The sequence below is a fragment of the Phyllostomus hastatus genome, unplaced genomic scaffold (genome assembly GCF_019186645.2).
Source record: "Phyllostomus hastatus isolate PE091 unplaced genomic scaffold, TTU_PhHast_1.1 phas_contig_1, whole genome shotgun sequence".
NCBI lineage: Eukaryota > Metazoa > Chordata > Mammalia > Chiroptera > Phyllostomidae > Phyllostomus > Phyllostomus hastatus.
Genome location: NW_025333498.1, coordinates 21621459 through 21634631, shown reverse-complemented (window position 1 = coordinate 21634631; position 13173 = coordinate 21621459). Strand labels below are relative to the sequence as shown.

General features: G+C 38.1%; 1 protein-coding gene across 2 annotated transcripts in view; it reads left to right on the top strand.

The window, feature by feature from the left end:
• Positions 1-13173, top strand: part of CERS6 (ceramide synthase 6) — a 293309-nt gene that overhangs the window by 75322 nt on the left and 204814 nt on the right. The gene's annotated exons all lie outside the window — the stretch shown is intronic.

Sequence of the window (13173 nt, the reverse complement as noted above, 5' to 3'; positions counted from 1 at the left end):
AAAGTATGAGGTCTTGAATTAAAGCAAACTATTATGACAGTCAAATAAATATTGTAACGTTTTCATTAGACTCAATCTCTGTCTATATGAAACAATTTGCTGAGTCCTTAGGAATCTTTAAATGATAATGTGGTGGGTGGGGCTGGGAGGGGTGATGGAGACCAGTCCCTGAGGACCTGCTCAGTCTTGCATTTTGCTCAATGCATTACATGGGCTGTCATCCAACTTTTATCATTTGATAGGAGACAAAACTGATTCTCCTAATGTTGAGAGTCAGCTCTCCTAGTTATTCTCCATTCCTGTCATTGTGTTTCATTGTGTCTGTTTTTCATAGTTACGTTTGCTTGTGAAACAGGAACGTGACAGGTAGTTGGTGTTATAGTTGGTGTTAGGCTATCAAATTTTTCTGGGGGGAATTTTTAGGATATTGGTAGATCATAAGCTTAAATGAAAACCTTTATGATTCTCTCCTTCAAGAATTGCTGACTCTGTTTTGAAACTCCATAAAGTCATTGTGTTATTAGTAATCCACCATCAGACTAAAGGGCACTATCCCTATTTATGTCTATACACACCTAGAAATCTTCAGTGGTGGACCAGAAGTCAAAGCAGGCATTGTTCATTGATGACCACATTTCATGGTTTTGAGGCAGCAGTAGACAGTCCTCGTGATACTGATATCCATACTGAAAGAGATGTTCACAGATCCATGAGCATGTGACTGATTGAAAACAGTCAGAAATACTGGGAGAGCACAGTTCTTGGTGTAGAATAACAAGGGTTATGAACATGTACCACTGCCCCTTAGTTTTTAGTTCAAGTCACTGAAACACTGAAAGAACTCTTTTCCTCTTTTGTAAAACAGTGGTAATAAAATCTGTTTGCATATTCCTTGGGGACGTTTGGAAGATTGACTGAGATAAAGCGTGAAAGCCCTTGTGAATTTAAGGCACCTGGCAAATGTAGTGGAATTAAAGGATTAATGCATTACAGGAAGGCTCTGAACTCTCCCAGACCTAACTTGTAGCATCATAATGCTATGAAAAAATCAGCTTACTCCTAGTGGTTCTGTCTTTACTTCCCTGACTACAAGGGTATTTTCATATGTAAATATGTGCTATAGAGTTTTTTCTCTTTATAAGTATCTTTACTGCCTTTTATTTTATGCAAAATTCAGGGGCATATTTTTCATTATTAAAATAAAGACACAATTTCTTAGAATTTTATGAACTTACCCTTTAACAGCTAGATTCCATGTTTTTCAAGTAGTTGAAATAAACTCATGGTGAAATATCACAAGTCTAGAGTTTCTGTTTATTTTATTTTTTTTTTTGTTCAGCATCCTGGACATGCTTAGCAAGGAGAGACAGTGTTGACATTTCTCAGATCAGCCTGTGCTTTACCAGGATCTTAGCTCTCAGTTTATCGCAACTGGTGGCCTTCTGATCTCTGATCCACACCTCTGATAATGGTGCGGTTGGAGTGGACTGGGCTGACAGGTCTCTTTACCACAGCTATTTATGATTGCGGTGTAATTTTTAGAAAGCTGCTTATGAATTTTTTTAAACAACGAAGTCCCTGCCAATTATTATTAATAAAAGCAGCTATTGTCTAAGGGTCACTTCCATTTCCTTAAAGAATAGAATGAAGTTAGACTCAGAAAATACTCCTTAAATACTAAAAACTAAAAATTTAAAGTTAGAAAAAGATGGTTGCAGAAAGGTTTATAGGATCCAGGCTGTTTCTTCTTGAAGAGAGAAGAGTGCATAATCAGTGCTTTCAAATATTTGAGGTTATTCACTGTACTATTCATCTCTCTGGAGGGCTCAGGAAGGAGGAAATGGATTTACATTTCAGCAAGAAAGAATGATAGAGGAGGAGCATTTTGAGTCAAGTGTGATTAAAAAACTAAAGACACCAAAGGAAGTTGGTGGGTTTTTTTTTAAACTTTGTTTTGAAATAATTATAGATTCACAGGAAATTGCAAAGAAATGTACAGGGAGGCTTCATTCCTGAAGGAAGTTTTTGAATGATCTCTCTGTAGGGAAAAAATCTGGCTTGGAGGAAGGAGGCTGGACCAAGTGACATAAGCTCTTAAATTATCTGGCTCTTTAGTAAGTTTTTGCCATCTTTGTGTTCTTCCTGTAACTGTTGGCAGTGTAACTGCACCTGGTGGAGTCAGACAGGACCTCAGCTCAGCAAGCTCAGTACTTGAGTTCTGGCTAAGAAAGAATTTAGGGCCAGGACTCAAATTATGTGAGAAAGTTTACTTAGAAAGTCCCTCAGGTAGAAGAATTGAGCCAGCTGAGTTTCGAGGGCTCAGAGGACAAGTTATGAGGCAAAGAGGCCTTTGGAGCTCAGGAGATGGAGAGAGGCAAGGAATACTTGCCTGGGGGAAGAAGGTAGAGAAAAGCCTGGTTGTAATTCAGAGAGATATCTGTGCTGGGCCCCGTGTTTTGGGGGTATTTATTTGGAGGTGGGAGGGTCCCAGTAGAATATTCATCAGCTTTCCAGGTGTGTCCTTTCTGGGTCATGCACTCTACTGATTGGTCAGCACTAGGGTAGGGTGCCATCCGTCATTATATCTGGCCCTGATGCCAGCCATGATGTCACTTATCTGGTCTTGCTGCTTTTATCTGGTCCTGGAGCTGAAACACACCTGAGGCTTACATGTGTTTGGTGTGGGTCAGAACCTCATTGTCCTGGGGGCTTACTGCTTAAGGGCTATTATTTGGCCCCCTTGCCCCTCCCGGTTAAGGGAGTTGATTAATAGCCTGCCAGGGGAAGAAAAGTCAAGGGATGGTCAAAACTGAATGACCAGCTATATGAAAGGGCAGGGGGTCTAAGCCTCATGATCAGCCATATGCTAGGGGAAGAAAGGTCACCGTGGGGGTGAGGTCTGTGTTTTTTCAATTTTGCCTGTTGCTAGGTACTCAGGGTTTTCTGCCCTGGTGACCTTCTGTACCTGGCCCATCGTCCTTGCCTCGCTCTTGTCTGTCTAAATGCCTACCACATAACAAACTTCCTATGTGGGTTTCCGACCAGCACAGGCTAGAGGTCCTCCTAATGTGTGAAAGGTATGTTTCCTGTAATAAAAATTTAAGACTACCCAGCACCTACTGAATACTCTCCAGATGGTGAATGCAGTGGTGTGAGGTTTCTGTCAATGCTTACACAAAACTTGCAAAATAGGTTTTATTGTCTCCATTTTATAATCATGGTAACTAGGGTTCAAAAATACTAACTAGCTTTTCAATATTGCAAGCTCCGAGTAGAGTCTACCTGGAAAAAAATTGTATTTTGTCCCAAGAAGAGTATTATCTTCTGCCTGCACAGCCGTATGCATATCATCTTCCTCTCTTTTTATTCTTTTTTCAATTGGTCTCAAGAGGTCAATAATTTAGAAATATTTTCCAACATAAGACAGAGTGTAATTATGATTTTAATTTTCTAGATAAGGAAATTGAGAAATTCTGTGGTGTCTCTCTCCAAGCACAGGCAGAAGCAATTTTTTTTTTCCTGGAGGCATCTCAAACTTCTCAGGCTATTTTTTTAATGTTAATAACATTTTTTTTTATGTAACTTCATCATAGTTTTCTATCTCTTGGTGCTCCCATTGACTTGAATTTCATCCTTTACTTAACGAGGTACTAAAATGGCATTGTATTTTTCTTGTATTTACTAATCTCTCCCTCATCTCAGTCATGGTTCAGTCCTTTGCTTAAAGAGCTCCATGGAATGAGCTCAAATGCAGCCATGACAGGACTGGCCAAGTTTGATTTTTGTGTCCTTGAGGTTTTGAGTGTTACTTGGCATAGAGATCAAACTGTTTATCTCTATTTTTTTAAAGATGTTTAGTTTTTTAAATTTTGTTATTAAAAGTTTCCATTCTCATTTTTTAAGATGTTGGAAAATATAGAAAAGCATAAAAAAGAATATTAAGGTAAGCCACAAACCTGTTATTTGGCAATAGGCATGGTTGACCTTTCAGTGTTTGTGCTCAGCTTTTATGTGTCAGCTGAGCATAAATGAAATCAGGAGGCTTTGGTTAGAAACAAATGACAAAGATTTATTCAAGGGTCTTAGGGTTTGCAAACTATAAATACCCAGAGTCTTTCAAAGAAGAAAAAGCAACTAAGTGTTCTTATCATGAAAGAATCAGCTCTGAATTCTTAGTCTCTGGATTGGTCTGAGATGGTAATCCCCTAAATGACTGGTGGCTGCATACTGGATTTCAGGCAGTCTGGGTATGTGAACATTCTTTCCTTGGTCCTTCAGTGGTAACCAGAGGTTTATCTGGAGGTTTCATGTATATCCAGGCATTGATGTAGGACTGGAAAGTTCAAAAGTTGAAGACCCCAGGCTTGTTGAAACAGGGATAGAATTGTTTCTTCATGCCCCAACCTACTTGGTTTTAGTAATTTAGCAGCCTGACTATAGTGACTCCATTTTATTTCTTCATTCTATTCCTCATATGTCAGAAATTTATCTATAAATAATCATCATATAAATATTACTTTACACCTTGCTTCTGAGCATCTTTCCATACTATTAGCTATGCACTGAAAGTATTGAAATGTTGTTTACCTTTAAAATAAATATAAATCAGTGTCACAGGTTCAATTCCCAGTCAGAGTACATGCCTGGGTTGCAGGCCATGACCCCCAGCAACCACACATTGATGTTTCTCTCTTTCTCTCCCTCCCTTCTCTCTCTAAAAATGAATAAAATCTTTAAAAAATAAAATAAATATACATCATACATTTGTACAAACTTAAAACAGTATAGAAAGGTATAAAATGTAAATTAATCTTTTTAACCCTGAAAGATTATCACCATTAAAATTTTTTTGCTGCTCTTCTGATAAAAGTAGCAAAAAAGTAGCATTTTTTGCTACTCTTCTAACTACACAAATGAGCTATTATACTGTTTTGTATCTTACATTTTATATTTACTGTTGTGTCTTGAAGCACAACAAATCCACCTCATTTTAATGACCTTATGGAATTCCCTTGTGTGGGCATACCATATTTCACATGTATCCTTCTGATAAATATTTGTTTCCTGTCTTTTGTTTTGTTGTTGTTATTTCAGGCAATACTGCAATAAACTTTATTTTTAAAAATGCCAGTATATCTGTAGGGTATGTTTCTAGTAAGATATAAAACTACTAATGCCCACAAGGGCTTATGTATTTTAACAATTTGCCAAATACCGGTAAATTGCATTTCAGAGATGGATTAGACGAGTTCAGAGACCCAGCATCAGTTTACCAGAGTAGCTGTTTTTCCTTACTGTTGCCAGTGTTGGAATTTATCAGAATTTAGATTTTTTCAGATGTTACAGGTGAAAATGATACCATTTTTTTAAATTGAAGATGATCATCTTTTCACATGTTTATAGGTAATTGTTGCTTATTTGTGAACCATGCACATTTGTATCCTCTATGCATGCTTTACTAAACTTCCATGAGCATTTTATAGGCATTGTTGTTTTTCTAAATCTTCACTATATTTCACAGTGTCACACCCAGGCTCAAAGGTGTGAAATGGTATTATTGCATTTTCCTGATGAGATTGAATATCCTTTTGTATGCTTATTGATATTCCTGTTTTCCTTTCTGCCACTTGCCTATTTTTATTCTGTTCCCCATTTTCTACTGGTCATCGAAAATCATTAAAAATGACCTGGCTGGTGTGGCTCAATGGAGTGAGTGTGGGCATGCAAACCAAAGGGTCACTGGTTCAATTCCCAGTCAGGGCACATGCCTGGGTTGCAAATCAGGTCCCCAGTAGGGGTCACACGAGAGGCAGCCACACACTGATGTTTCTCTCCCTCTCTTTCTCTCTCCCTCCCTCTAAAAATAAATAAATAAAATCTTAAAAATAAAATTAAAAAAGAAAACTACATCAAATATTAACAAAAGAAAATCTTTAAAAATGTAAAAATTCAGGATATAGAAGAGTCTAGAAATTTTCCCCTTCGAAGCTTTTTTAAAAATTGATTTTTAGGGAGGGAGAGAGGGATAAAGGAAAAGAGGGAGAGGGAGAGATAGATAAATATCGATTTGTTGTTCCACTTATTGATGCATTCATTGGTTGATTCTTGTATGTGTCCTGACCAGGGATCAGACCCTCAGCCTTGGTGTATTGGGATGATGCTCTAACCAGCTGAGCTACCCATCCAGGGCTCTCTTCAAAACTTTATGATTTCTATGAAACTTTGAAAACGTTAGCCAGTAAGGGTGATAGAAATGCAGATGGTAGAGCTCAAACTCGTGGAAGAATGGAGAGTTATCCTTTAGTGACAAGTCACTTCAATGGTCAATCCGAAGAATTTAATCCTTTAAATTCACCTTTGTTTGATCTATATTGTGGTAACATTTTGTACTTTGACCACAGCTTTGTACTCCTTTCAGAAAGGGTCCAGCAGCTGCTTCCTGAGTCTTCAAAACAGCAAAAAATAAGCTCAACCTAAGTCAATGTAACCATCAAATACTGTGTTTTTCCAGGATACGTAATTTCCTGGGAGAAATGTTCTAAGTAGGAAAATAAAGCAGATTACTAAATACATATGGTGTGATGCAATTTTGTTTAATTAAAATATAGTAATGTATAAGAACGTGGTAGAGTGTGTGAGGGAGCAGAAAAATGCTCAAATGTTATCTTTGTTTGAAGGTGTGCCTGGTACTTGCTTTCTGTTACACATTCTGTATTGGGCACCACTTTTCAAATCCACTGAAGTCACAAAAATGAAGGCTCAGTAGGATCTGAAGGTTAAGTATTTCTTGAGCTCTTGGGGAGCATGGACTATGTACAAATTGGCACAGTTCATAATTCTCTTTCACTGCTAGTTTCATTATGCTTTTATGAACGACACCTGGATTATTGTTTCTCAACAGTAGAAGGAACACAAAGGAAGTACAATGCTAAATTCTTCTGATAAAACATATTGACTGTCACTTTTCAGATTTTTTCTTGTGTCATGCTTTATTGTGGAGTTATCCTTTTCTTATACATAGTATGCCTTACAAAATGCCATTGCATTGTCCAGGTTCGTGGTTCACATACACAGGGCTGGGCAGAAGTAGGTTTACAGTTATGAGTATGCAAAACAGTTTTTTCTTATATTTACTAATGTAATATCTTCCATGCAAACAACTGTAAACCTATTTTTGCCCCTCCCTGTAGTTTATGGAAGCATCCTTTTTATGAGCTATATAATATTTCATGTGAGTTTTTATACTCTAGTTTATTTAAACATTAAACACGGGAGTCACCCTATCTCTTCTCTCATTTATTTTACACACACTGCCCAGGTGACTTCATTAGTCTTATGGGTTTGTATGCCATCTGTACGTTGATTCCAAATCTGAATATCTAGTCCAAACCTCTCCTGAACTCCAGAATACTATATACAATTGCCAACTTGGCATCTCCACTTAGAAGTCTAACAGCCTAATAAGCAAACCTCACACTTACCACCTTTCAACCTAACTCTATCCTTTAGGTGCTCTGGCCCCAAACCTGTGAGGATTGATCACTTCTCACCCCCTCTTTTGCACAACTCCCAGGGAGCCACGGTCATCTGCTGGCTGGGTGCCTGCAGCAACCTCCCCCTCGGCCTCCCTGCCCCCACTCTTGCTGCCCTTCACCCTGTTCCCAACAGAGGAGCCAGTGATTCTGTTAAAATGGAAATCGGTCATTCAGGTTATCCTCTCGGTGTCCTGCAGTGGCTTCCTGCCTCAGTCAGGATCAAAACCGAAGCTTCCCCATAGCCCACAAGGTGGATGATGTAGCTGCCTGCCCTCTCTGCCCCGCCCCCCTGCCCCATTCTCTTCTGGCTCCAACCAGCTCTGCGCCAGCCACGCCGGCCTTTGGATGTGCCTTCCAAGTCTGGGTCATACTCCTTCCTCAGAGCCTTTGCCTTTGATTTCTGTTTTTTTTCCAGAATGTCCTTTTCCCCACTTTTATTTCTAGTTTATTTTCTTACTTCCTTCACAGGAGTCTTCTCACACTCTCAGTGGTCTTCTCTGACAAGTTTATTAAATATTAAAAACTGCAAGTCCATCCTTCTTGGCAGGCTTAATTTTTTTTTTCTATAGTACTTTTCATTGTCTGGTGTAACATGTGCTGCTTTACTTTATTTTATTATTTTATTTTATTTTATTTTTTTATTTTTAATTAAAAGTGTTTTTTCAATTACAATTGTCAGTCAATATTATACTAGTTTCAGGTGTACAGCATGGAGTGCTCCCCAGAAATTCTAGTACCCACCTGGCACCACACACAGTCATTACAATATTATTGACTATATTCCCTATGCTGTACTTTACATCCTCATGACTATTTTGTAACTGTCCATTTATATTTCTTAATCCCTTCGACTTTTGCACCAAGCTTCCCATCCCCCTCCCATCTGGCAACCATCAGTCTGTTCTCTGTATCTATGAGTCTGTTTCTGTTTTGTTTGTTCATTTATTTTGTTTTTTTACAATTTCACATATAACTGACATTACATGATATTTGTTCTTCTCTGATTTATTTTACTTAGTATAATACCCTTTAGCTAACACTGCTTCATTTTTTATCTGCCTACTGCTAGAATATTAGCTCCATAAAAGCAGGGATTTTGTTCTCTACTGTGTCTCCAACACTTAGAGCAGGGCTGATGTAGCATAGGTGTTCAATGAGTTATTTGTTAGCGGATCATTAAATTATTTACCAATTTTTCTATTAGGAATAACAGTGCATGAAAATCTTTACTTTCATGGCTTTTTCCTTTGTTGGACAGATTTCCTTAGATCAGGGGTGTCAAACTCACTTTCACCGGTGGCCACATCAGCCTTGTGGTTGCTTTCAAAGGGCCGAATATAATTTCAGCTCTTTAACTGTTAAAGAGTAGTTACATTGATACAGTCCTAAAATTGTTTAATTCATAAAAGTAGGAATACTGAGTGAAAGTACATGACCATATCACAAATATTTTAACAATATCTCTTTAATCTACATATCTTTTATTATTTTAGGAAAAGGAGAAAATATTGCTTATATGAATAGATTGTGTTAAGATTGACTGGGTCTTAATCTTGTCTAAGCTTTCTACTTTAAGCTTTAAGACCTTGGGCAGATCCCTTAACTTCTTTGAAATTTAGTTTATATTTTTGTAAAATGGGACTTATATTTACTTCAAAGAGTTGTTATTGGGGTTTAAAAAAATTTATTTGGCAAAGCACTTGACACATAGTAACTGCTAGAAAATATCAGGTTTCCTGTCTCCTTCCTGGGTTTCTTTCCACTACCTATGAGTTTTCTTGAAATGGTTTTATCTTAGATAAGACTGTAGAACACACAGTCATACAAACACGCCTCCTCACTTGGGCACATGCACACATGTATATCTAAACAGGCGCCCATATATTAGCTTTCCAAATCCAATCTATACTGTTTTCATAAGTTTAAAATTTGTAACAGTTATGCAACCAAAGCCATAGTCTCTCCATTATGGGTCACTCCATCTTGGAGTCTGTGGAAGTACAGGTGTGCAGGTAGTCAAGTAGTGAGCTGATTTAATCACTTCTCCTCATTGCTGCTTTCTTGAATGTCCACATGTCCATACTTAGGTTCCTTTCCAGTGCATTCTGGGGTGGGGCACATGTTAGTGCTCATAATTGGAGGTAACTATTTCATTGGTTATTAATAGCTCGTGATTTCTTTCAAAGAACTTATAAGCACTTTTGGATTTACCAGTATATTTGCCGTTTCTTATGTTCTCCATTCATTCCTGAAGATTTAAATTCCGTCTGGTTTTGGTTCCTTTTAGGCCAAAGAACTTCCTTTAGTTTTCTTGAAGTGGGAGTCTGGGGGCAAACAAATTCGCTTTGTTTTCCTTCTACCTTCATTCTTTGAAGGATAATTTTGCTGGATGTAGAGTTTTGGGATGACCGTTTTTTTTGTTTGTTTGTTTCTAGCATGTTAAAGATGTCATTTCATTGTCATTGAGCATTCATTATATCTGATAAGAAGTCCCTTACTCAAACTATTGTTCTTTGTATATAACAGGCCATTTTTGTCTGGTGACTTTTAATATTTCCTCTTTCTCTTTGCATTTCATCAGTTTGACTATGATTTGTCTAGGTTTTCCTCTTTTTGAACTTCTCTCTTTTGGGGGTTCTTGAGCTTCTTAAAAATCTGTTTTTTTTTAATATACATTTTATCATATTTGGAAAATTGTAGACTATTAGTTCCTGTAATATTTCCTTCTCCCCAGCCTACCTCCTTTTCTTTTCCTGGAACTCCAGTCACCCATAGGTTAGCCTTTTTGAAATTGTTCCACAAGTCCTCTTGGCTTGTTTATTTTTCTACTTTTTCTTTCTTTCTTTTTCCAGATTGCATAGTTTATATTGACCTATCTTTAAGTTCTCTGAATGCCTTTGCATATTTTTTCCCCTAAAATTGGGTCATATTTTCTTCCTTCTTCATCAATATTTTAGATTGTATCCTGGACATTGTGAAAGTTATGTTGTGGAAATTCTGGAATTTTTTTTTCATTGCTCTGAGAAGTGTTTATGTTTTGTGTTAATGAGCAATTCACTTTGATGCAGACTGCAGTCTGTCATGCCTGCTGTGGACAGGGGCTTCTGTCTGGGTGCCTCCCTTAAACCTTAGCTCCTGCTGCTTTCAGTTTACCTTGTGCATTCATGATTCCCAGGGCAGCCTGAACAATCTTACTTTACACACAGAATTGGGGGTCAGCTTCTCTGTTTTCCCCCTACATTGTTCTCTAGTCACTCTCTGATTTCCCCAGGTACCTTCTCTGCTTCCCCTATTACAGAGTGTGTTTTCCTATCAAAGTTAAATCTGCTGCTCTGATTGTCTGATCTCAGTAATGCTGCAAAATAAATGTATAAATAAATAAGCCAGGGAGCTTGCTATCTGCTGCTTTCCTGCTCCAACTTTTGACTCATCTCCGAAGTCTACTTGCTTTAACTTGGTCTCCAGGCCCTCGGGTAGTTTTGTTTTGTTTTGGAGGGTTGGTATGTTGTATAGAGTTTTTAAAGACAAAATAATCAGTGTATTAGGAACTCATTCCTCCATATCAAAAGGAGAATGTCCCTTCCAATTAGTTTTTAATTGAAATCTTTATTGAGATAATTGTAAACTCATGCACTTGTAAGAAGTAATATACTAGAGCTCATTTGCCCTTTACCCATTTTCCTCCAATGGAAACATTTTGTAAAACTGTGCTATAATGTCACAACCAGAATGCTGACATTGATGCAGTCTATTGAACTTACTCAAATTTCCCCAGTTTTCCTTGTACTTGTGTGTGCGATTTAATTCTATACAATTTTACCATGTGTAGGTTTGTGTATCTACCACCAAAGCCTTCCAATTATTTTGAAAAGTGGAAGAAATGCTAGAGTTAGGAAGGCCTAAGTCTGGCCAAGCTTCCCACTGAAGATGATTTCATCGTATTGAGTCATTAGAACTGACATATACACAGTTAATGTTATTTTTTTATTAATCTCCTTTCCATGTTGTAAATGTGTTTGACTGCAAGAATCACTGTGTTTTCTAAATACCTTTAGCCACACCGTAGCCCCCAGTGCCTCCACACTGCAGAGATATCCAATTCGTGTTTAAAAAATAGAAATACATGTTGTCAAATAGAATCGAAAAGTAAGAATATTTTTGGTGTTCTCTACTTTTAAATTGAGACTAGTATTTTTCAAAGCTTTCATCCTTATTTTTGTTTTTACTTTTGAGTAGCATGTTATACTACATGAAAGAACTTTATACATGTTTGATCTTTTGAAGGGGGCATTGCTGCTTTTGATTTAAAAAAAAGTAATTAGGTGAACGTTTCCAGGTAGAGGTAATCTTCAAAGCTTGAAAAGACACATTTCCTTTTAACTGATATTTTGTAGACTCTCTACCCCTTCCATTTCTTGGTCTCTTTTAAGACAACCCTATGAAAGTCAGCTGTTTAGCACTTACTTCTGTCAGAGCCAGTGTTGGGTGGATGGAAAAATCCAGCTTTTTTCTAATGGACCACGGCAGTAGGCAGTCTTTTACTTGGTGTCTCGTATGCTCTCTGAAAAGAAAAATGTTAGCAGTGATTCACAAATTCTTTGGAGAGTAAACACACATAAAATTTCTGTATTTTCAAATAATCAGGGATAGGATTAGGAAGATAAAAATTATATCTTTCCTCTCATAGAGGATTTGAAATTAATGTTTTCTGCCTACCTTGGGAAGCTTTTTAAATCTTGGAAATTAAGTGTTGGACTGGCTCTGCTAGATCCATTGAAAGGAAAATGCCTCATGGAGTGTTGGTGGAGCCCACACAAGTGCTTGCTGCTGGGGCAGCTTTGACTTTGCAGGGACAATGGGAATTTTAGAAATGGCTTCTAGTCCCAGACAAGGACCCTGCATAGATGTGCGTATTCAAGGGACTTAAAATGCGCAGCCTCTATAGGAGAGATAGTAAGGACACCTTACATTGAATTAGCTGATTTGTGCATTCATTCACCCATCAGATATTTGTTGAGGGCCCACTGTATGCCAGGCATGTATATAAAATTATTCTATAACATAACTTCAAAGAGTCCATGTGGCTTATTGTGCATTCCCGCCATAAGGCATTCTGAAAAAAGCTTCAATCTTTAAATTGAGTTAAATTCTGTTAATTTTGTCACACATCATACCATACTCATCCCCGCTAATCCTCAGATTTTGGGACCCAGCTGGCCAGTAAATCAAGATGGGGAGTTGATGATAACATCACCCTTTGTGGGAAAGAAATATGCCATCCTCTGCTTCTCCGCTCCTGGAGGCAGAGGCCACGGATCTCTCTGACCCTCTCTGTGAAGTGGCAGTGAGACAATCCTGCCTCATCCCACTGAGGGAGGATTAAATGAGTTTGTGTGCTGGGCTCTGTAGATGTGGACTGTTGCTGAGACCATTGCTGCCTTCAGAGAGGCCACACACCCAGGGATGAGGGGAACACATGTTCATACCACCTGTACTGTGCTAAGGGTGAGCACTGCACTCTGGAGGGCCAGGAGGATGGAGAGGGGAGCTGGAAAGTTTTGGGTTCTCAGAGAAGGCCAGGTACAGATGAACAAGATCCCTAATGGCATTGTAGGTGTGGACTCTACCACCCTTGGCC